Here is a 23,730-nt window from a genome sequence, read left to right on the forward strand (position 1 = left end):
TGCATCCGTTCAGAACGGATCCGTCTGCATTATAACTTAGAAAAATTTCGAAGTGTGAAAGTAGCCTGAGCGGATCCGTTCAGACTTTACATTGAAAGTCAATAGGGGACGGATCCGCTTGAAGATTGAGCCATATAGTGTCATCTTCAAGCGGATCCGTCCCCATTGACTTCCATTATAAGTCTGGACGGATCCACTCGCCTCCACTGCAAGCAGCGTTCAGGTGTCCGCTCACTGAGCGGAGGCTGAGCGCTGGCAGGCGGATGCATTCTCAGTGGATCCGCCTCCACTGAGAATGCATTAGGGCCGGACGGCTGCATTCAGGGCCGCTCGTGAGCCCCTTCAAACGGAGCTCACGAGCGGACACCTGAACGCAGGTGTGAAAGTAGCTCACTGCATGACATAAGATTGCTGTGTCCAGCTAAAGATTGCGAATGTGGACTCGTGGACATCGAGCAGTTCTGAATGTCTGCCAACTGTCACAGGAACTTGTTGGTTGCAATGCAACCTCATTTACTATCACTAGTTATAATGTACAGCGCAATATTGCAATCTTATGTCATGAAGCCAGAGGTCACCATGTACCCTATGCTAAGCCAGACATACATATAAACTAGCTGTCCACCAACAGCCATTTGTCCTGACTGCAACATAAAGCTTGAATGAGTGAGAATGTTTATTCCAATAGGGAGAGTGGCATAAGCCACCCTGCATTGGCTTATCTCTCACAAGAACAAAGGATAGAACTTGTTATGTTAAATCCATCATGCCTCATCGTCTTTGCCTCAATATCTGGCTGAAGGAACATTTTGGAGACATAGATTTAATCACTAGAATGGAGTTCATACAGCAGTGTCATACAGGCTCCATGCACTGCTGTACAAGTTTCATTGAACTCTCTATGTAGTGAGATATTCTCCCCTAGACATGCTGAAAAGTTCATAAGAACATGCAATGATTTTCCAGAAGAAAATGTATGGATTCTGTATGCCTCTGTATCAAATTCAGAGACATATATTTTTACAGTAAAGGACGTATACACTTCTGACATCTTATGAGCAATAATATGGCTGTGTGCATGAGCACTAAGATCATGCAACAGCACTCTGCAAATCAAATAAAGTACAATAATGGCATAGTTATAAAAAAAAAATATTCAGGTGCTAATGCTACGCTTATAAAGTGAGATGCTTGGCAAATGCATTTTGTACAAAACCATTTGGGCCCGTCTGCCAAACGTCAAGGCGATCTCTGTAAGACGGGAACCTAACACTAAATACTACCTGTTATACGCCATAATGGCCGCCATAAAGTTCAGGAAGTGTTGGTTCCACATGCTTGCTGGATCCACTCTGCCTTTTACCATGGAAAAAGCCAGAGTGGACCCAGCATGCATGTGGAACCAACACACCATACCGCTATATACGTGCTAATTACACATGTCCCGTGCAGCTAGCATGTATATAAACGTTATGGCACCTCTTTAATCCAAGCGCTGCAAAGCACTTGAATTAAAGCTTTTGCCCCTGCACTGCTGCTGTAACGGACAGCATACAGTCCAGTAATGCCAGCAAGGGACCAATCAGAGTGGTCCCTTGTCGGCGTTCGCTCCAATTGGTTAGTCTATGCAGACTAACCAATTGGTGTACGGCAGTGTTAAAATGCCGGTTTCAGGCTCTGATCTGCACTCTACAGATCAGAGCCTGAAATCAGGTACAATATCCTCCGTGCCCCCAATCTGTGCCCCCAATATGTGAGCCCCCTGCCCCAATCTGTGCCCCCTTCTGTGCGCCCTGCCTCCAGCTTTGCCGGCCGTGCACTGTGTATTTGCTGGCAACTGTGCCCGCCTACCCCCATCCCTGGCCTCTGCCCTCATCCATGTCCCCTGCCCATCTGTGTCCCCCCCAGCCCTCATCTGTGCCCCCTTGTACAGTGCCGCTGCTGTATATGTTCCTGAGCCGCCACCATCAGCAGCGAGTGTCGGCTGTATGCTGACACTCTGCTGTGACCCCTTAGATGCCGCTCTCAGCAGCATCCAAGGGGTTAACAGAGGGAGGGTGCTCCCTTTCTCAACCATCGTGCGATGGCAGCAGCCCCATGGTTTCCATGGCAACCGGACGCCTTGCAAAGGCGTCAAGTGTTGCCATCGATCAGTGTAAGGCTACATGCACACGACCGTATGTGTTTTATAGTCCACAAATTGCAGATCCAATGTAACAATGCCTAAAACGGACAAGAATAGGACATGCTCTATTTTTTTTGCGGGGCTACGGAATGGATATACTGATGCGGACAGTACACGGTGTGCTGTCTGCATACTCTGCGGACCCATTGAAATGAATGGGTCTGCATCCTATCCACAAAAAAAAACGGAACGGACACGGAAACAAACAACGTTCATGTGCATGTATCCTAAAACTGATAGTACTATACTTTGCAATGCAAGAGCATTGCAAAGTATAGTACAGCCATCAGCGCCACTGGATCTTCAAGATCCAAGTGTGACTTGATAAAAAAGTGTGAACATAAAAAAAGTTAAAAATAAAAAATAAATAAAAATGTCAATTAAAAATAAAATTGCCTATTCATATATTCGCTCATTTATAAGAGATTAAAAAATGAAAAATAAATAAATAAAATACACATATTAGGTATCACTGCATCTGTACCGACCAGCTCTATATATATATCTATAAATATCTATAAATATATCACATGATCCACCCCGTCCAATAAGCACCATAAAAAAATTAAAACTGTGTAAAAAAAAAAGCCATTTTTGTCACCTTACATCACAAAAAGTGCAACACCAAGCGATCAAAAAGGCCCACAAAATGGTACCAATAAAACCCCCTCATCCCACAAGAAATGAGCCCCTACATAAGAAAAAAATTATAATAATAATAATATATATATATATATATATATATATATATATAGCTCTTAGAACACGGAGACACTAAAACATAATTTTTTTTATTTCAAAAATTCTATTGTGTAAAACTTAAATAAATAAGAAAAAGTAAACATGATGGGTATTGCCACATCCGTAATGATCTGCTCTATAAAAATATCACATGACCTAACCCCCCAGGTGAATGCTGTAAAAATAAATAAATAAAAACTGTTCCAAAACAACCAATTTTTTGGTCACCTTGCCTCATAAAGTGTCACCGAGCAACAATGATTTTGCTACTGAGAGAAAATTATGTGATTTATACTAAAATAAGTGCGCCGATTCCAAATATGAACTTTTCTATATGACACGTCTAGATTTTAACCCCTTAAGGACCCTGGTATTTTCCATTTTTGCGTTTTCGTTTTTCACTCCCCGCCTTACCATAGTACTAACTTTTTTAGTTTTCCATTTACATAGCCTTATGAGGGCTTATTTTTTGCGGGACAAGTTGTACTTTCTAATGGCACCATTTACAATTGCATACCATGTAGTAGGAAGTGGGAAAAAAAATTCCAAATGGGGTAGAATTGGGAAAAAATGCAATTCTGATTAAGGTTTTTATTTATAATTTTTTTTTACACTGTACACTATGTGGCAAAATGTACCTGTTATCTTCATTCTCCAGGTCAGTAAGATTACAACAATACCACACTTGTATAATTTTTGCGTTTTAATACTGACATCTTTTTTAAAAACCTTTTTTAGGATTTTTTTATTTTTTTTCGAACCATATTCTGACCCCAATAACTTTTTTGTAGTACGGAGCGGTGTGAGAGCTCATCTTTTGCGGGACGATCTGTTCTTTTCAGTGATACCAATTTGAAGTGTGCGACTTTTTGATCACTTTTTATAAAAAAATTATTGGATAGTTGAAGTGACAAAAAAATGGCAAGTTGGCTGTTTTTATATTTTTTCCCGTTACGCCATTTTCCGTATACGCCAGTAATATTGTTATATTTTAATAGTATGGGCACTTTAGCACGTGGCGATACCCATGATGTTTATTTTTTTATTGTTTAAGTATTTATATTTTAAGGAAAGGGGGTGATTTGAACTTTTTTAAATTTTCAGCTTTGATGACAATAACTGGCAATCATTAGACACCATTAAACACTTCATTTGCACTATACCAATACAATGATGCTAGCTAGTGGCCTGTATTGGTATAGTCATCTAATAGGCACCGAAGCCTGCTTGAGGCTTCAGCCTATTAGATCAATGTAACAGGTTCCCTGATCTCAGACGGGGAATGCTGTTACCAGAGCGGAAGTGCGCGACTTCCGCTTCCGGACTGCGCAGATGCCGTGGTCACATTTGACCACGGCATCTGAAAGTGAAAATGTATGTGATCAGCCTTATAGCCGTTCACAAACGCAAAAGCAGATGCCTGAAGCACTTTTAACAGTACTGGGCCTTGCTCAAGTAAGACTTTTAAACTGAAAAACTAGACTTTTTGAAATGTTGTTATTCCATTACATTTTCATACACTGTTTACTACGCAAACTTTGATGTAAATCAGGTAATTGTTGGAGTAAGGCCTCTTTCACACTACCGTATGGCTATTTCAGTGTTTTCACTGATCCGTTGTTCCGTTTTTTGTTTCCATTGTGTTTCCGTTCCGTTTTTCCGTATGGCATATACAGTATACAGTAATTTCATAGAAAAAATTGAGCTGGGCATAACATTTTCAATAGATGGTTCCGCAAAAACGGAACGGATACAGAAGACATACGCATGCATTTCCGTATGTGTTCCGTTTTTTTGGCGGACCCATTGACTTGAATGGAGCTACGGAACGTGATTTGCGTGCAATAACAGGACATGTTCTATCTTTCAACGGAACGGAAAAACAGAAATAAGGAAACGGAATGCATACGGAGTACATTTCTTTTATTTTGCGGAACCATTGAAATGAATAGTTCCGTATACGGACCGTATATGGAACGCAAAAAACGGCCCGCAAAACGAAAAAAAACGGTAGTGTGAAAGAGGCCTAAAACTCATTCTGTTCAAAATTATTCAATGCTTTCCAAGTGCTTAATTCATTTAGGCATACTTATGCATAGCAAAATTTTGTGACGTGTTTTTCAAAAATGCTTTATTATGTAAAACAAAGAAAGTAGACATATTTGATATCACTGCATAGGTAACAACCTGCTCTATAAAAATAGCACATAATTTACCCTATTAGATGAATCTTGTAAAAAATAAAAATGGTGCCAAAACAAAAAAAAATTGGTTACCTTGCCTCACAAAAAACGTAATATAGAGCAATTAAAAATCACATGTACCCCAAAACAGTACCAATAAAACCGAGCAATTAAAAATCACATGTACCCCAAAACAGTACCAATAAAACTATCACCTTATCCCCTAGTTTTCAAAATGGGGTCACTTTTTGGGAGTTCCTACTGTAAGGGTGCATCAGGGGGGCTTCAAATAGGACATGGCATCGAAAAACCAGTCTTGCAAAATCTGCCTTCCAAAAACCATATTGTGCTCCTTTTCTTCTGCGCCCTGCGTGTGCCCTTGCATCAGTTTACGACCACAGGTGGGGCGTTTCTGTAAACCGCAGAATCAGGGTAAGACCTTTTGCACACGACCGTATGGATTTTTCAGTATTTTGCGGTCCCCAAAAACGGATCCGCAAAAAATACGGATGACGTCCGTGTGCATTCCATTTTTTACGGAAGGGAACAACTGGCTCCTAATAGAACAGCACTATCCTTGTCCATTATGCGGACAATAATAGGACATATTCTATCTTTGAACGGAAAGGAAAAGCGGAAATACGGAAACACAATATACTGTATGCTAATTAATAGTAAGATCACTATAGCTGCTAGACAAAATATCTTATTATTGTCTTGATAGTAATTAGCATAACACAAACAACCACATATCCCAGATAAATAAATACAAAAATAAACACATAACATCTTGTAATAAATACTTGTTCACAACTTTACATTCAAGGATTTGTGTGCCCTCATATGTAAATTTGTTCCTAGGCCTGTAGGAGAGGGAGGTCGTTCAAAACACAAAAGGACATGATGCCATGGTCTTGTAGTACATCATAACTGGAGCAGTTTTTGGCAAATTTAAATTGCAGTGATCTTAGCATTAAATTGACCTGCCAATCTTGTTTCAAATCTGACATTTTTAGCTTTAAAAGAAGACCAAGATTGAAATTCTGGTCACTATATATCATGAGTTAGAGCACAAAGAAAACAGTCCCAGTGAAAACTGCATATACCTCCAGCTTTCATTCCCAACCCAAATTCTAAGGCCTCTTTCACACGAGCGTGGTGTGTGAGGGCCCGATAAGATGCGGGTGCGTTGCGGTAAAATGTGCGATTTTTCCGCGCGAGTGCAAAGTGGTTTAATGTGTTTTGTACGCACGTGAGAAAAATCGCCATGTTTGGTACCCAGACCCAAACCCGGACTTCATCACTGAAGTTCAGGTTTGGGTTAGGTGTTGTGTAGATTTTATTATTTTCCCTTATAACATGGTTATAAGGGAAAATAATAGAATTCTTAATACAGAATGCAAAGTAAATTAGGGATGGAGGGGTTAAAAAAAAAAAAAGTTAACTTACCTGCTCCATAGCTGCCAGTCTCTGTTCTATCTTCAGGACCTGGCAAAAGACCTGTGGTGACGTCACTGTGCTCATCACATGGTCCAATCACATGGTTCATCACCAGGGTGAGGGACCATGTGATTGGACCATGTGATGTGACGTCACCACAGGTCCTTAGCCGGTAGCTCAACATTACAGAAGAAGACAGAGATCCGCAACTACGCAATCAAGTGGACTCGGTGAGTTAATTTTTTTTATTTTTAACCCCTCCATCACTATTTTACTTTGCATTCTGTATTCAGAATGCTATTATTTTCCCTTATAACCATGTTATAAGGGAAAATAATACAGATCGGGTCCCCAGCCTGATCATCACCTAGCAACCATGCGTGAAAATCGCACCGCATCCGCACTTGCTTGCTTTCACGCGGCCCCATTAACTTCTATGGTGCCTGCGTTGCGTGAAAAACGCTGAACATAGAGCATGCTGTGATTTTCACGCAACGCACAAGTGATGCTTAAAAATCACAGCTCATGTGCACAGCCCCATAGAAATGAATGGATTCAGTGCGGGTGCAATGCGTTCACATCACGCATTGCACCCGTGTAGAATACTCGCCCGTGTGAAAGGGGCCTAAGTGTTCTAACTCACAATTTATCATGGCTAGAGCTTCGATCTTAGTATTGGCATGAATCACAGCCCGAGATATGCCAGCAGAAAGCAGGCCACCATGCCTTGAGCCATCTAACATGTCAGCCAATGTGGATGAGGAGGGGGGGCAGTGGGGGAGTTCTGACAGGCTGCTTAGAGGAGAGATAACCACAGAGCTTTCTCTTTTCTCTGTGTAAGGGCTTGTTCACACAAACGTATTTTGCATTCCGTATATGGACTGTTTTATGCGTTCCGCATACGGAACCATTCATTTGAATGGGTCCGCAAAAGATGCGTACAGCACTCTGTGTGCTGTCCGCATCCATTGCTATGTTCCGTGGCCCTGTCTTGTTCTTGTCCGTTTTGCAGACAAGAATAGGCATTTCTATAATGGGTCTCCTGTTCCGTTCCGCAAATTGCGGAAGGCACATGGGTGGCATCCATTTTTTGCGGATCCACAATTTGCGGACCGCAAAAAACGGCACGGTCGTGTGAACAAGCCCTTACTGTAAATGTCCCCAGGAGAAGGATAACATGGACATTTGTGTATGTTATCTACCTCTCTCCCCTATCATACTAAGCATACTTTCTCACTGATTGTGACTTATGAGAGAGGTCTTTTTTTTTTTTTTTTAACAGAAAAGGATTGTGATGATGATCATTTTATAAAGCCATGACCCAGACAATTACCAGCGTCCAGATCACAGCTCTCAAGTTGCACCAACCACACCCCAAACACATACATCAATAAACTTTACATTTTACACTGCCCCTATCCTGCCTGTACACGGTCTATAGAGTAAAATACAGACTTCTCTAGCATTACCCATTACATCCTGCAGTAACAGTGATAACGATTATCACTACAGAGGAATCTCTAATATATCTCTGACAGATTGAAAAGATTTTCATCAGTCAGAAAATACATTTTCACTCACTGACTGTCACTATAAATGATCATTTTCATTTACCATATATATATATTTTTTAAACAGTATTGTTGAGGGGTGTATTACTGTGATTTTTTTTTTTCATCCATATTATGGATGCAACACCCAGACCTCCTGTGGTTCATCAGAACTAGGGGTATAGCACTGTAGGGCCTCATGCACACGACAGTATGTATTTTGCAGTCCGCAAAAAACGGATCCGCAAAAATTACAGATGACGTCCGTGTGCATTCCGTATTTTGCAGAACGGAACAGCTGGCCCCTGATAGAACAGTACTATCCTTGTCTGTAATGCGGACAATAATAGGACATGTTCTATTATTTTGCCGAACGGAAATACGGACATACGAAAACGGAATGCACACGTAGTAACTTCCGTTTTTTTTTTATTGGACCCATTGAAAGGAATGGTTTCACATACGATCCGCAAAAAAAACAGAACGGACACGGAAAGAAAATAAGTTCGTGTGCATGAGCCCTAACTCATTTTCTGATGAACTACAGGAGGGTCATGTACTGTGTCCATAATACGGGAGTACTAAAGTGCCCATATTATACCAGTCTGAAAGTGTCCTTAGTTAATGCATTATATGAAGGTCAGGGATTTGTCATGTAGTAAAAACCGCAGAACTTTTCAATAATTGCATAAAAGTTGGTTGGTGCATTCATGCAGTTTTTGCATTTCTTTAAAACATGCAGCAGTGAATGTAGACGTGTTGTATGTAAGAACTCCTCAAAGACTATGCAGACTATCATTTATTTGCATTGGGCCTCATGCACACAGCCATTGTAGTGGTCCACATCCGAGCCACATTTTTTGCGGCTCGGGTGCGGACCCATTCACTTTAATGTGGCCGCAAAAGATACGGACAGCACTCCGTATGCTGTCCGCATCTATTGCTCTGTTCCGTGGCCCTGCAAAAAAAATATAGCATGTCCGATTCTTGTCCGTTTTGCAGACAAGAATAGGCATTTCTACAAAGAAAAAAGGGCGGCTTCCCTTTTTTGCCGATCCGCGGTTTGTGGATCGCAAAAAACGAAACGGTCGTGTGCATGAGGCCTAAGGAGTACATTTTAGTCTTAAATTTGAACTTTTGTTCAACTTTTGTTAATAATCATTGATTCAAACCTGCATGAAGGTGGTTGTGTGTATTATTAGGTTATATTTTTATACACAGTGGGAGTCATTTATCAAACTGGTATAAAGCAGAACTGGCTTAGTTGTCCATAGCAACCAATCAGATTCAACCTTTCATTTTCCAAAGGAGCTGTCAAAAATAGGCAACTAAGCCAGTTCTACTTTACACCAGTATGATAAATCTCCCTCCATATGTTTTGCGTTCTCAGAAAATGATGACCATATCATACATCAGGGGTGTTGCTAGGATCTCAAAAGATCTGGGGCTTGAGCCCTCGTGCATATGACCCAATTCTGTAACTCGCCCCCCGACTCCCACACTCTCAAGCACTGAAGACACTTTACTTGCTATATGGTCACTAGGACACATACAGAACTATACAGCACCAGATACCTCTAACATCCAGTGCCTCACAGGCAACGTCTTCTCTGATGTAGACATTCTCTTTCATCTTCTCTATTCGGCCCAGGCAATGTCTTTCAGTAATGTCTCGTCTCTGTAGAGTTTGACACACGCATAAGATTACACAGACGTTCAGCACTTTTCTATCATTATCCTTCCGACCCTGGTGCCACAACATTGTCATCCTGCTGCTAACTCCAATACTGTACCCTCTGTGCTCCCCAATGCCCCCAAACACTATACCGCTGAAATTATTCTGCTATACAGATTAGTCCCCCTATAGAAATATAAAAGTCTCACCAATCCCAATAATTCCCACTGTGCACACTTAGTAACAGTGCCCTCAATAATGATAATACTCCCCAAGTGAGCCCATTAATAGTTCTCCTATATTGTGGTAAATATTAAAGCCCACCATAGTGCACCCAGTAGTAATAAGGCAACTCTTTAGCACCTCTATAGAGCTTCCTCCTTGTAGTTCACCTTACAGTTCCCTCTGTAGTGCCCACATTCCTTTTTTTTTCCCCTTTATAATCTTTATTATATATTTTTTACATCATACAAAAAGTATTATAACAAACATTTAATTTCATAACAATGTATAACCCCCACACCCAATTTCCTTATTCACTGTCTGCTCGCAACAAAAGAAAAAAAAAAAAGCTCTTTCTCTCATCCCTGCCTCCCAAACCATAATACCCATCATCTCCGAGAAAATCACTGTAATACCCATTTCTGCCATAATTTAACAAATCTATTTTTTTTTCTTAATATTTACCAGGTGAAATTCTTCTCTGGCAAGTAAAGTTCTAGTAAGCCTCTCCTATTCCCTAACCGTGGGAACAGCACTACCTCCCCAATACATTTCCTTGCTTGAAAAAGGAGTTTGGATGTTATTTCTTGGTGTTGTGGGGTGTCCGTTTTATCCATCACCCCCAATACACATATCTCAAATTTACTGGGGACTTCAAACCAATGGTATTGCTCTATTCTGTCCTTAACCTTTCCCCAGAACTCTTGAGTCTTTATACATGTCCAGAGTATATGGACATCATCCACCCCTACCTCCCCACATTTTAAACAACTAAACACTTTAGGTTTATAATACTTTATTAGTATCTTAGGAGAGTAGTAGAGACGGTATAATATATGAAATTGGGTAATCCTATAGGAAAACTTCTTTGAAACCCTATTTTTTTTTTCCTGTATTGCCAATTCCCAGAGCTCTTCTTGCTGGGGGTTTATGACATCTCGCCATTTGTGCATTAAGCTAGTAATTGCTCTTTTCTTAGTCTTTTGAGGTAACAGACATTCGTATATTTTAGAAATTAGTTTCCCCCTGCCGTTAATTCTCAATTCTATTTTGCCCAGTTCATACTCCTTTTTGAGGTCTTCATATGCGATTATATCCCCCTGTCTCCATATCTGACCCAGTTTGTAAACTCCATGTTTCCACCAGATTTTCTGTTCGATTAACTTCAATTCTGTAAAGTGGGTGTTTCCCCACAATATGGTGTCAACATGGGGTCCAATCTGGTTCCACAGTTCTCTTGCTTGCTTCCAAATCGTATCCATCAGCTTAAAGAGCGGTATCTTACTACCGCCCTGTTGTCCCAAAATCCCAGCTTCTATTAATTGAAAGATAGTACAATTATCTAGCCTTTCATTTATTCCTACAATCATGGACTTTTATCTTTGCGTATTAGTCCACATTATCATATTTTTTATATGGCCGTAAATAAAATAAAGTTCCACATCTGGAACTGATAATCCGCCCTCCCTCTCATGGATACACAATATTTGTGCTTTTATCCTTGGTTTTTTCTCTCTCCATATCAAATCCATTAAGAGGCTAGTTATTATTTGGGATTGTTATATCGGTGAGTTCTACAAAACATAGTTAAGGGATGGTAGCAAACACATTTTCACCAAGGAGATACGACCTGCCATCGAAACATGTAGTCTTTTCCATACATCTATTTTTTTTCTTAATTTCCTGTATTTTGGGGGTCACATTCAATTGGACATAATCCTTGGGGTTTGGGGTTATTTGAATACCTAGATATTTAACGGGTTGATTGAACTTCTTAATTTCCAGTGCTCCTGGGATGAAATTTTTCAGAGGATCAATCGGGACACAGGTGATTTAGACCAATTTATCTTAAAGGGACAGTGACAGGCCAAATCAGCATATATAGTTATATATATGACATTACAGGTCTTATATAGTCTATTAAAAGCATCTAAGTATCCCCCCTGTCCACCTTCTAAATACCGAAATATAAAGTTTTATAACCTGCCTGTCTCGTCACCAATCTGCCCAAGGGGCGGCGTTTCATCTTAAAATGCGCCCAGCCAGCCGCTCCCAACTGCCGTTCTGAAGCCCCGCCCAGCTCATCAATATTCACTTCGCTGGGCGGCGGCTACAACTTTCCCCAGTCACGATCCTGCACATGGGCAATTGAATCCTCCTGGCATGGTTCATGTCAAATCTGCCCATGCGCAGGATCGTGACTGGGGAGAGTTGTAGCCGCCGCCCAGCGAAGTAAATATTGATGAGCTGGGCGGGGCTTCAGAACGGCAGTTGGGAGCGGCTGGCTGGGCGCATTTTGAGATGAAACTCCGCACCTTGGGCAGATTGGTGACGAGACAGGCAGGTTATAAAACTTTATATTTCGGTATTTATAAGGTGGACAGGGGGGATACGTAGATGCTTTTAATAGATTGTATAAGACCTGTAATGTCATATATATAGCTATATATGCTGATTTGGCCTGTCAGTGTCCCTTTAAGCCCGGAATATTTGCCATATTGGTTAAACACCTGAAAGATCTTGACCAATAATCTATGTGAACCTACAAACAGCATAATGTCATCCGAATATAAGGCAATTCTTTCCTCGTACTCACCGAACCTGAACCCCTCAATTGCTTCATCTTGCCTGATAGCTATGGCTATAGAAAAAAGCAAAGGGGAAAGGGGGCATCCCTGTCTAACCCCCCTGCGAATATGTATATTATCAGAATATTCCCCATTTAATATCACTTTTGCTGAAATTTCCGTATATATCAGGTTTACCCATGATATAAATGTAACGGATCTCCTAGCACCCTGACCGGGTACCTCCGTTGATGGATGCTCCCAGTGCCTCCCGAGGACTCCAAGCACTCCGCTCGACACCGATACGAAACAGGAACAGCTCTTACAAGAGCTAGGAGTAATAGCCAGGGGAGTATACACGTATAGCAATCCCCACACACATGAGACGAGGCTCTATGTTGAGTGTAAAACAGGAACTCTTTATTGAGGGCTACCCGCCCGTATCTATGCAGGTCCCCACCTGGTGGACACTTCCCTAGGGGACCAGATGGAAGACTGTGACACAGGACAGATATGCAGCAATTCAGGATACACAGACACAATACATCCCCACAATGCATCATGGTTTCCTCCTCTCTGCCCTGGAGACACCCGAGGAGTAATTCAATTATCTCTCAGGACAAAGGGAAATTACCAATACACATGTAGGGACAACAGGACAGAAATCACAATTTAAACATACAATGTCACAACCCTTACAGTAAACACAGACATTTAACATATCCCCAGATAGCTCAAGTCTGAGTGCATATTATTAGGTGAATGGCACTCAGACTACACGAATACAATAAAATTAGCTATCTGGGTACCCTCACATAACATACAATACAATTCCAAAGACAGATGGTTCTGTCACACACCTCAAAACCCCAGATATCCCCATAATGTATACATCCATGGATAGCTCTGATCTGGGTGAACAACATCCGAGCAGGGGTTCCCGAATTCCATGGAAGTCACATTTGGCCAACAGCAATCATGGCTTTCCTGCCCAAAACAGTTCCACAGATTTAAGCTGTGCGGCCGGTCTGTCTTCTCCTTTAAAGTTAGTATGGGCCATAATCCTGAGGCAGGAGGCTGGTAAACAGGCCCCTCCAAAACCCAGTGGCGAGGTTATTTTCACCACACATCTCCCCCTCCCAGGGAAGACTAACCAGGTACCTGACCTCATGCCGATCGGTACCTGAGTTAGTCTGGCAGCCCACCCACAACCAAATACTGGACCTGTTGAATTTGGTAGCCTGTCTCTGTCCAGTGAGTCCACCAAGGTTATATTGGTAGCTGGTACTCCCGGTCTCTGTGTTGCTCCCTGGCTTGGAGTGGAGGTTGCTTTGTGGGCAGGGATCATCGGTACTCTGCCCTGGTGCCAGCGCTACCACGGAAGAAGCCTGGTTGAAGTCTGGTTGTTGGAGGGGGAGACCGACTGTCTCCCCTTTGGCTAAACAGCCCTGTTGCTGGGGGACATGACCGACTGTCCCTACCCCCTGTGCTGTAAGTGCAGAGACCACGGTCCCATCTGCACTGTTGTGGGGCTTACTGTCTCCCCCTGGTGCGTTAAGCTGCCGCTGGGGAGAGGGGGTAACGAGCTCCTCTCCCATACATACTTCCAGCCGCTGGGGAGGGCAACCGACCATCTCCGCTCCTAGTACAGTGTCCTGCTGCTGGGGAAAGGAGACTGGGCTCTCTATTCCCTGCTGGACACTCTGCCGCTGGGGGACAGGACCGACTGTCTCTGCCCCCTGTAACTCCGCCTGCCGCTGGGGAATGGAGACTGGGCTCCCAATTCCTAATAAATCACATTGCCGCTGGGGGACAGGACCGACTGTCTCTGCCCCCTGTAACTCAGCCTGCCGCTGGGGAATGGAGACTGGGCTCCCAATTCCCTGCAGGACCAGTGGAAAGACCTCGGTCCCATCTCCACCCACACCCTGGGGTTCTTCCCAGAAAAACTCCACAATATCTTCCCAGCTGAAGAGGTCTGGCTCTGGGTCTGTCACTCTGCTCTCCTGCTGAGCCTTCTCACTGGAGTGGAACAGCTGCTGGTAGCCCTGTTCCAGCTCCATCTCCCGGGTCACCAGGTGGACCAGGTCCTGCTCAATCTCATGAGTGTCGTCCCAGTCATACCTGCTCTCCCGCCACTCAAAGAGGTCCCTGAACCGGGCTTGTGTAGGGCTCCCAAACTCCAGCTCTGAAAAAGTATCCCATAACAAGCCAGGACCATCAAACTCCACTCCCTCCGGCTTGTCATGCTCAGCTGTCCTGGGTAGGTACTGTGCCCCATACCACCAGAGCGCCTGGTAGGCATCTTAAAGCCACAGCTCCTGCCATGCTAGGAGTTCCGATTCCTTTACCCATTCCTCCCGGGGCTGCTCTCCCAGGAAGGGCATCCGCAGGGCTACTCGCTTCTGCAACCGCTGGTCTTCCGTGGGGAGTCTCTCGTCCCGCATATACTCCACAATACCCAGTACCTGGTACCATATGCCTTTGCGGACTGCATCTCGGTCATCAATGACACCCTCATCGTACTCCACTGCTGTTTCCATTCTGGTGCTGTCAGGGTCGCTGTACTAGGACATGCGATGCCCTCAAATTGTAAAATCCATGGTATGGTGTCTCCTGTAGCTGTCCTTCTGGCTGTGGGAACGATCCCACCGCTTGCCACCAATGTAATGGATCTCCTAGCACCCTGACTGGGTACCTCCGTTGATAGTTGCTCCCAGTGCCTCCCGAGGACTCCAACCACTCCACTTGACACCGATACCACCACACGAACCAGGAACAGGAACAGCTCTTACAATATCTAGGAGTAATAGCCAGGGGAGTATACACGTATAGCAATCCCCACACACATTAGACGAGGCTCTATGTTGAGTGTAAAACAGGAACTCTTTATTGAGGGCTACCCGCCTGTATTTATGCAGGTCCCCACCTGGTGGACACTCCCCTAGGGGACCAGATGGAAGACTGTGACACAGGACAGATATGCAGCAATTCAGGATACACAGACACAATACATCCCCACAATGCATCATGGTTTCCTCCTCTCTGCCCTGGAGACACCCGAGGAGTAATTCAATTATCTCTCAGGACAAAGGGAAATTGCCAATACACATGTAGGGACAACAGGACAGAAATCACCATTTAAACATACAGTGTCACAACCCTTACAGTAAACACAGACATTTAACATATCCCCAGATAGCTCAAGTCTGAGTGCATATTATTAGGTGAATGGCACTCAGACTACACAAATACAATAAAATTAGCTATCTGGGTACCCTCACATAACATACAATACAATTCCAAAGACAGATGGTTCTGTCACACACCTCAAAACCCCAGATATCCCCATAATGTATACATCCATGGATAGCTCTGATCCGGGTGAACAACATATCCAAAAATCACCCAGATCCGAGCAGGGGTTCCCGAATTCCATGGAAGTCACATTTGGCTGACAGCAAGCATGGCTTTCCTGCCCAAAACAGTTCCACAGATTTAAGCTGTGCGGCCGGTCTGTCTTCTCCTTTAAAGTTAGTATGGGCCATAATCCTGAGGCAGGAGGCTGGTAAACAGGCCCCTCCAAAACCCAGTGGCGAGGTTATTTTCACCACAATAAAGTTGTCACCAAATCCCATCTTCTTCAGTGTTGCAATCAAAAAAGACCATTCTATAGTATCAAACGCCTTTGAGGCGTCTATGGTAACAATCAATCGTTCACCGCAATTTACGGGCTCAAGCTGGGTGTTCACAAAGTAGCGCATGACATTATCAGTTGTAGTATTGTCTGACATAAATCCCGTCTGATCCTCATGAACAAGCCCCGAGACCACACTCCTAAGTCTAGTTGCCAGAATCTTATCCAATATTTTATTGTCAGTGTTAATTAACGAAATGGGACGATATGAGTCCGTAAGGGTTGGATCTTTTCCCGGTTTTAAAATCAATTTAATTAGTGCTTCTCTCAATGAGTCTGGCAGTTTCCCTACCTTTCTCGAATAGTCCCACATTGTCAATAGTTTCGGGATTAATATTTCTTTATATTGAGCATAGACTTCAAACGGGATACCATCTATTCCTGGGGCCTTATTTTTTGTACCCTAGATAGTATTTTATCCACTTCCAGGGCATTCAAAGGGGCTTCCAGAGTCACACTTTGATCTGTTGTTAACGTAGAGATAGTAATTGTCTCCAAAAACTGTTGTATTTGCGCCAAATTCTTATTTGTCTTGCTGTTATATATGTCTTCAAAGTATTCTTTGAGCAGTTCTATTTTAGGCGCTTGTTCAATAATTTTGTGTCCTGATTTATCTAATAGACAATGTATATAATAGTTTTTTTTTATCTGAGTCGCTAACAAGGCCGCTAGCTTTTTACCCGGTATATGAGCATAAATATAATTGTCCCTCACATAATTTTCTTTTTGTTGTTCCGCCATTAGGAGCCGCTCATCTTCCAGTTTGGAAACTTTCTCTATCCACTCTTCATAATTTTTATCTATAGGGTTTTCAATGTATTTTTTTTTCATATTTTCCCGCCTCTTGTTGCAAGTCGATAATTTTTTTCCTTATCCCTTTCTTATATATTGCCGTGTATTTTATAAAAATCCCTCTTATATAGGCCTTTGCGGCCTCCCATATTGTATTAATTGCCGCTGAATCTTCATTCATATAAAAAAACTCCACTATCTCTTTTAAAATCTTATCGTGTATCCCTATTATATTTATCCACCCTATGTTTATGTGCATCCTTCTTGTATTTTTTTTTCGTGTTTTTATATTTATAATAATTGGATTGTGATCCAAAATCCCACGCTGTCCATATTTAACCCTTTCAATATCCAACGAGCCTTTATTATTTGTGAAAACTAAATCAATCCGTGATAAGCTCCTGTGCGTCTTTGAAAAACATTCTTTTTTTTTAGTTTAGGGTGCATTACCCTCCAGATATCATTACCCTCCTCCGTAATATTTTTTAGTTTAGATCCCGTGCAAAAAATTGGAGCATTGCCTGCCCTACATCTATCTATTTTACTATCCATAATATTATTAAAGTCACCCATAACTAAAAGTGATTTATCCCCTACCTTAAGCACAAAATCATGGATTTTTAATAGGACATCTATTTTAAAAGGTGGCGGTATATAAACATTTGCTATTATCCATGGTCTTCCTTCCAATAAACAGTCAATCAGAATATATCGACCCTCCTCATATATAACTGTTTTCCCTATTTTAATATCTATATCGCGGTGTATTAAAATACTCACTCCTCTAGCATATGAGGAGTAGACTGAGTGAAAAGATTGCTGTATCCACGGTCTAAACAACCCATTTATCGTTTAATTTATCAAATGTGTCTCTTGTAAACAAACTATAGCAGGTAGAGATCTGTGTATTGCATCAAAAACTGCCACCCTCTTTACTCCCCTGCTCAAACCCCTAATATTCCAAGAGATTATTCTCATAGAGACCTATTTTTTTATCTACCCACTCCTCAAATATAGCTGAGAACCCCCGAGAGGAAGGGAAGAGAGAAGGCAGGGAAAGAGAAAAAAAAAAAAAAAAACCAGCAGCACAGCGAAATAGCTACCTTACCCACCCCCACTCCCTTCTGAATGAGCCAGGTTAACTTCAGTCCTGTCAGTCCTGGTTCTCTCTTTTAGCATTTCCCCCTCCCCGCCAGCCCCCATCCCAAGTACCCCTCAACACCTTATGTTTTCTTTAATCCATAATTGTACCGCTCCCACTCAAAAACCCAATTCTTGCTTTCCCATTCGATCCTCAATTTAGCCGGGAACATCATTGAATATTTCACATTATTTTACCGCAATTTTTTTTTCACATCATTGAAACAACTTCTTTCCTTTATCGTTTCTTTTGCATAATCAGAAAATAGCATTACTATTGCGCCCAAGTATTCTAGTTTCCCTTTTTTCCTTGACCTGTGCAATATCTGCTCTTTATCCATAATCGATAACAAACTAAAAAGTATAGGTCTCGGTCTCGTTCCAGGTGGAGGCAGCTTTGACAGTAGCCTATAAACTCGTTCCACAAAGTTTTTGTAATCCGAGATGTCCTGGCTCAGTTATTCCGTCAGCCAAGTTTGTATAAAAGCGCAGAGGTCTTGCCCCTCTGCGCCCTCTAGGATTCCAACGCATCTCAGATTAGACCTTCTAGTCCTATTTTCTAGCTCCAATAGTCTATTTTTCAGATCCCTATTTTCCTCTTTTAAGGAATTTTTTTCTTTAAACATTGTCTGCAGAAGGTCCTCAGAGTCAGATACTCTTTTCTCTATTTTTGTCAACCTTTCTTTATATTTTTGCACATCCGCTCTGAGGAACCCCACAGACTCCCTAATATTTCCAGTCTGGAGAGAGAGATCCTGTATTGCCAAACTGCATTTTTTTATTTCTTGAAATATATCTTGAAGGCTAGGGACCTGCTTCTCCTTTGTTGAGGCATTTTCCTCCAGCTCCCTCAACTGTTTACTGGCACTCTCCCCAGACTGGAAACTCACCTCAGATGTTTTCAATCCAGAATTTTCCTCTATAATAGACTCACCCTCGTGTCCTAAAACACACATCCTCTTTTTTTTTTGAGGGACTAATCTGTCCGCGCATGTCAGGAGTAATTGCTTGAATCTTTCAGATTTTTTTAACATTGGGGAAATTGAGGTATTAAACTCCACTTGTGCCTTGCCCTTTTTTCCCGCCCCCTGTCTGGCCATCTCTGGATTTTCCCTTACTACCAACGCTTTTACCCCCTTCCTCCACCCACCTCTCCTTAACAACCTCACAGTATTTACCAAATAAACCGTCAAAGAAGAAGGATCAGCATACAGGCCCAAAAAACAGCAATAGATCAAAACAAATATTCATATACATAATTATAAATAATTCACAGGTTCCACTAATTCATATGTCCATAAGTCCGCTAGTATTCCTTCTCCAGCATTTTATACTGTCAAGTGCACACACCAGCATAAAAAGCTACACGTTGCCGCAGGCAACAACATGCAAGGCAACCATGTCACGGCACACACCACAAAGGCCGTGACACTGCCCCCACATGCTGAAACAGCAATACGTTGCCACAGGCAGCAGCAAGCATGGCATAAGTGTCACAGCGCACACCAAAGGCCGTGACAATACGTCTCACCTCGTCTTCGGGAGAGGGGGGAGATGGAAGCGCTGGCACACCGCCCAATCACTGAAATTCACCTTCTATCTCAGCGTTACAGCTGGCTCCAGTTCACGTTGCTGTAGACTCAGAAGAGCAGGGCAGCGAGATGGTGCAGCGAGGGGCAGGTCCACAAGGTAGCAGCTTACAGCATGTCCGGGCTACAAGCAGGAGAGGGGATCGAGCAGCGGTGCATGCAGCATCACCAGGACATCGCCACACATTGGGCTAGGAGCTCCACGACCAGGAGGGAGGTGCATGCGTCACCTACGTATGCCCGCCCACATGCTTCCTGTAGTGCCCACATTCCTTAAACTGCCCCTGTAGTGCCTCCATACCTTATAGTGCCCTAAACCTTATAGTACCTCCTTGTCATGCCCACAATCCTTATTGTGCCCCACTAAACTGACCCCATAGTGCCTCTAAACCTTATAGTATCTCCCTGTGGTGCCCACAATGTAGTGTCCTCAGTCTTTATAGTGCCCCCTGTAGTGCCAACAGTCCTTTTAGTGCCCTCCCGTAGTGCCCACAGTCCTTAATCTGACATAATCTCAGACCTCAGATAAGACCCCCATTCTTCATCAGACCTCAGATTAAACCCCCCAAATTAGACCCCCAAGCTACAACAGCCTCATGTCAGACCCTTCATCAGCCTCATGTCAGACCCTCCATCAGCCTCAGATCAGACCCTCCATGAGCCTCAGATCAGACCCTCCATCAGCCTCAGATTAGACTCCCCCATCAGACCTCAGATTATACCCCCATCAGACCTCAGATTAGACCCCCTTCAGACCTCAGATCAAATCCCATCAGACCCCCGAGAAGCCCAGAAGAATACCAGGGAGCGGTGAGTAGAGTCAGCACAGTGCTTCCCTCACTGCTAACTGTCCCTCCTGCATGATGACGACCGCCTCCATTATGGAAGTGGTCATTAGCATTCGGACTATAAAACACAATCCCATGCGTCTTATATGTTCAGTGTGCTGGACATTCGGAGCCTGGTACAAAAGATCTGGGGACCATGTTTTAATGAATGTTTTAATCTAGCGATGCCATGTATTACATGGCCTCTATTTCAGTGTTTTTAAGAGCACAAGCTATGGCTGATATATGCAATTGTGGTACATATAAGATTCGCACACCTTAGTGCGAATATTACATTTACATTGCTTTTATGTCTAAAAGTCTGCCTGGATGTACGTTTTAGGTGCAAATTATTTTTTTGCCATTTTTAAAAATATTTCCTGTTTGTCACAAAGTTACATGAAGGTGGAATCGGTTGTCAACCATCCACCAGGGCAACAGCAATTATTGAGTTGTCTTCAGGAAATATTTGTGTTTTGGGAGTGCACGTACTTTTCAAAGATCTGGCTACCAGAGGTACAAAATGACCAAACACCCCTGCTGGGAAAAGGGTTAAATATAATTGCTATAGTTATAGATGAAAAGGTACAAAATATGAATATCTTATGTTATTTATTCTGCACAGTGAATGCTATTAACAAAAACAAAAAAACATACAGTGCAAAAATTGCTGTTTTTCAGTCACCTCCTCAGATAAAATTGAATAAAAATTATTAAAAGTCATGAATGGTATCAATAAATCTATAGCTCACCCTGCAGAAAGCAAGCCCACAACACTGTCAACCATTTAAAAAAAAAAATCATGGGTCTTAAAGTATGATGATAGTAAAACCATAATTGTACTGACCTGCAAAAGTGCAGAATAAAACATGCATGGGGTCATTTATTAAGACATTATAAAAGCCATTTTAGACGCCGGTCTTAAAAATCCTTCACTGGCGCTTGATGCACTCAAGTTAGGCCTCTTTCACAATGGCGTGTGCAGCCCGTTGACGTATTGCGGCCCGCAAAATGCGGGCTGCAATACACGAGCACAGTCCGTGGGGCAGCCGCAGCGGATCGTGGACCCATTCCCTTGAATGGCTCCGCGATCCGGCCGTTCCGCAAAAAGATAGAACATGTCCTATCTTTTTGCGGAACGGAAGTACGGGACGAAACCCCACGGAAGCACTCCGTAGTGCTTCCGTAGGGTTCCGTTCCGTGGTTCCGTTACGCACCTCTCCGGATTTGCGGACCCATTCAAGTGAATGGGTCCGCATCCATGATGCGGAATGCCCACGGAACGGCACCCGTGTATTGCGGATCCGCAAATGCGGTCCGCAATACAGCAACGGGGCGCACACGCCAGTGTGAAAGAGGCCTTATGTAGAGGCACAGGCTACTACATAACTTAGGCACTGGCCGTGTGACTTGCTAAAATCTATGCCAGCTCCCTTGATGGGGTAGATTTAAGTCATTTTCTACACCAAAAACAGGTGCAGAAAATGATAAATGAAACAGGCCAGCCAGCCCGTCCCCTTTTTCCACCACCTTGGAAAAGTGGGGTGAGCGTGGAAAAGTCGCATATTTGCCCGCAAATCCCCTTTGCGACCGAATCTGTGACAAAAGTACGCCAAAAAGTGGCATACCTCTCATCGTAAATGACCCCTGTAGTTTTTACCATATAATGAAGGAAAACAAAACACCCATCCCCCCAAAGAAAAAAAAAAGTTGGTCTTTCTCAAACATTTGTGGCATATCACTAGGATATGCCTTCAATATCAGATAGCTATTGGTCCCACTTCTGGGACCTGTAAAGCAAAAGAGAGCACGGTCACCTCTACACTCGCCTTTATGGGAGTTCTGGTAGTAGAGTCAACGCTCGACTATTTTCGGCACTCCCATAGAAGTGAATGGAGGGTGGACCAGCTTGCAGTAAGCTAGGTGTGTTTCCCAGAGGTTTAACCTGCACCTATCTGACATTGGTGGCATATCATAGTGATAATGTATGCCACCAATGTGTGAGATGGGCCAACCCCTTTAAGGCCCCATTTGGCACAGTTTTACAGTAAAACTATGGCAACTTATATATGGTGTAAACTTAGACTAGACAGAATTTGTGGCACACAGAGAAAATTCTAGCATAAATCAAGGGCAGGATTTACAACTCTCAAATTTACAAAGGTCCATGGACCTTTATAAATTTGCATGCAACAGAATAGTAAATTTGTCCAACATCAAGAATGTGAATCGTATTCTTAGACAGTGTAAAGTATGGCACTATTAGTAAATCTGCCTCAGTGTCTGTAATTACAGTGAAATCTTTTTTTGTAAAAAATGTGAATGCCCCTTTGACATCTGTTGCCCAACAGTTTATCATAATGTACGTCAGAAATAAGTGCAAGTCTACACCTGTTCATTGCAGGCATAGATTTGCTTTTCTGGTTCATGGGCACCCCACAGCAGCATCAAATTTAATCTGATTAGAGGAATGGCACATAGTGATCCCTTCTGTACTACAAGTGAAATTGGACGTCACAGCCCAGGCGTAGGGTGGCAAATAGTATCTACACAAATCATAAAAAGGCATTTGCACGACATTGGTCTATGAGCCAGAAGACCAACTACAGGTGTCTCATTGACCTCACACCACCACTTTCAAAGGCTATCATGGTGCACAGCAAGGCTGGAATGGAGATCTGCCCTCTTCTGTGATAAATCCCACTTTTATTATGGATGCAGTGATAGGCAATGAAATGAAAGGCCTTCAAGGGGGAAGTTCACAAAGATCCTTCTTCCAGGATTATAGTGTTGGGAAGCATAATGTATGGTAGCAATATCCCTCTAGTGTTCATTTCAGGTACATTAGCAGCTCGGCATTACATTGATTTTTGTCATGGAAATAGTGGTATGGCCATTTCTTCAAAGTGTCTCAGGAGTCGTATTCTAACAGGTCAACTCCAGGCTGTATGTTGCTCATACTATTGTGAGCAGCCTGTGCGTCCTAAACGTGCTGCCGTTGCATGGAGCAACTTGTCTCTCATTGATCACATCTGGGACATAATTTTTGCGTGCCCAAGTGAATTCAGTGTGGCAGAACATTCCTCAGACAACCATTAATAACCTCATTGATAGCATGCCAA

The 23,730-nt window shown here is 42.8% G+C and overlaps 1 protein-coding gene across 2 annotated transcripts in view; it reads left to right on the forward strand.

Moving 5' to 3' along the window:
• The window catches only part of SLC9A3 (solute carrier family 9 member A3), a 481,978-nt gene that overhangs the window by 1,196 nt on the left and 457,052 nt on the right, over positions 1-23,730 (forward strand). The gene's annotated exons all lie outside the window — the stretch shown is intronic.

The sequence above is a fragment of the Bufo bufo genome, chromosome 5, assembly GCF_905171765.1.
Source record: "Bufo bufo chromosome 5, aBufBuf1.1, whole genome shotgun sequence".
Taxonomy (NCBI): Eukaryota; Metazoa; Chordata; class Amphibia; order Anura; family Bufonidae; genus Bufo; species Bufo bufo.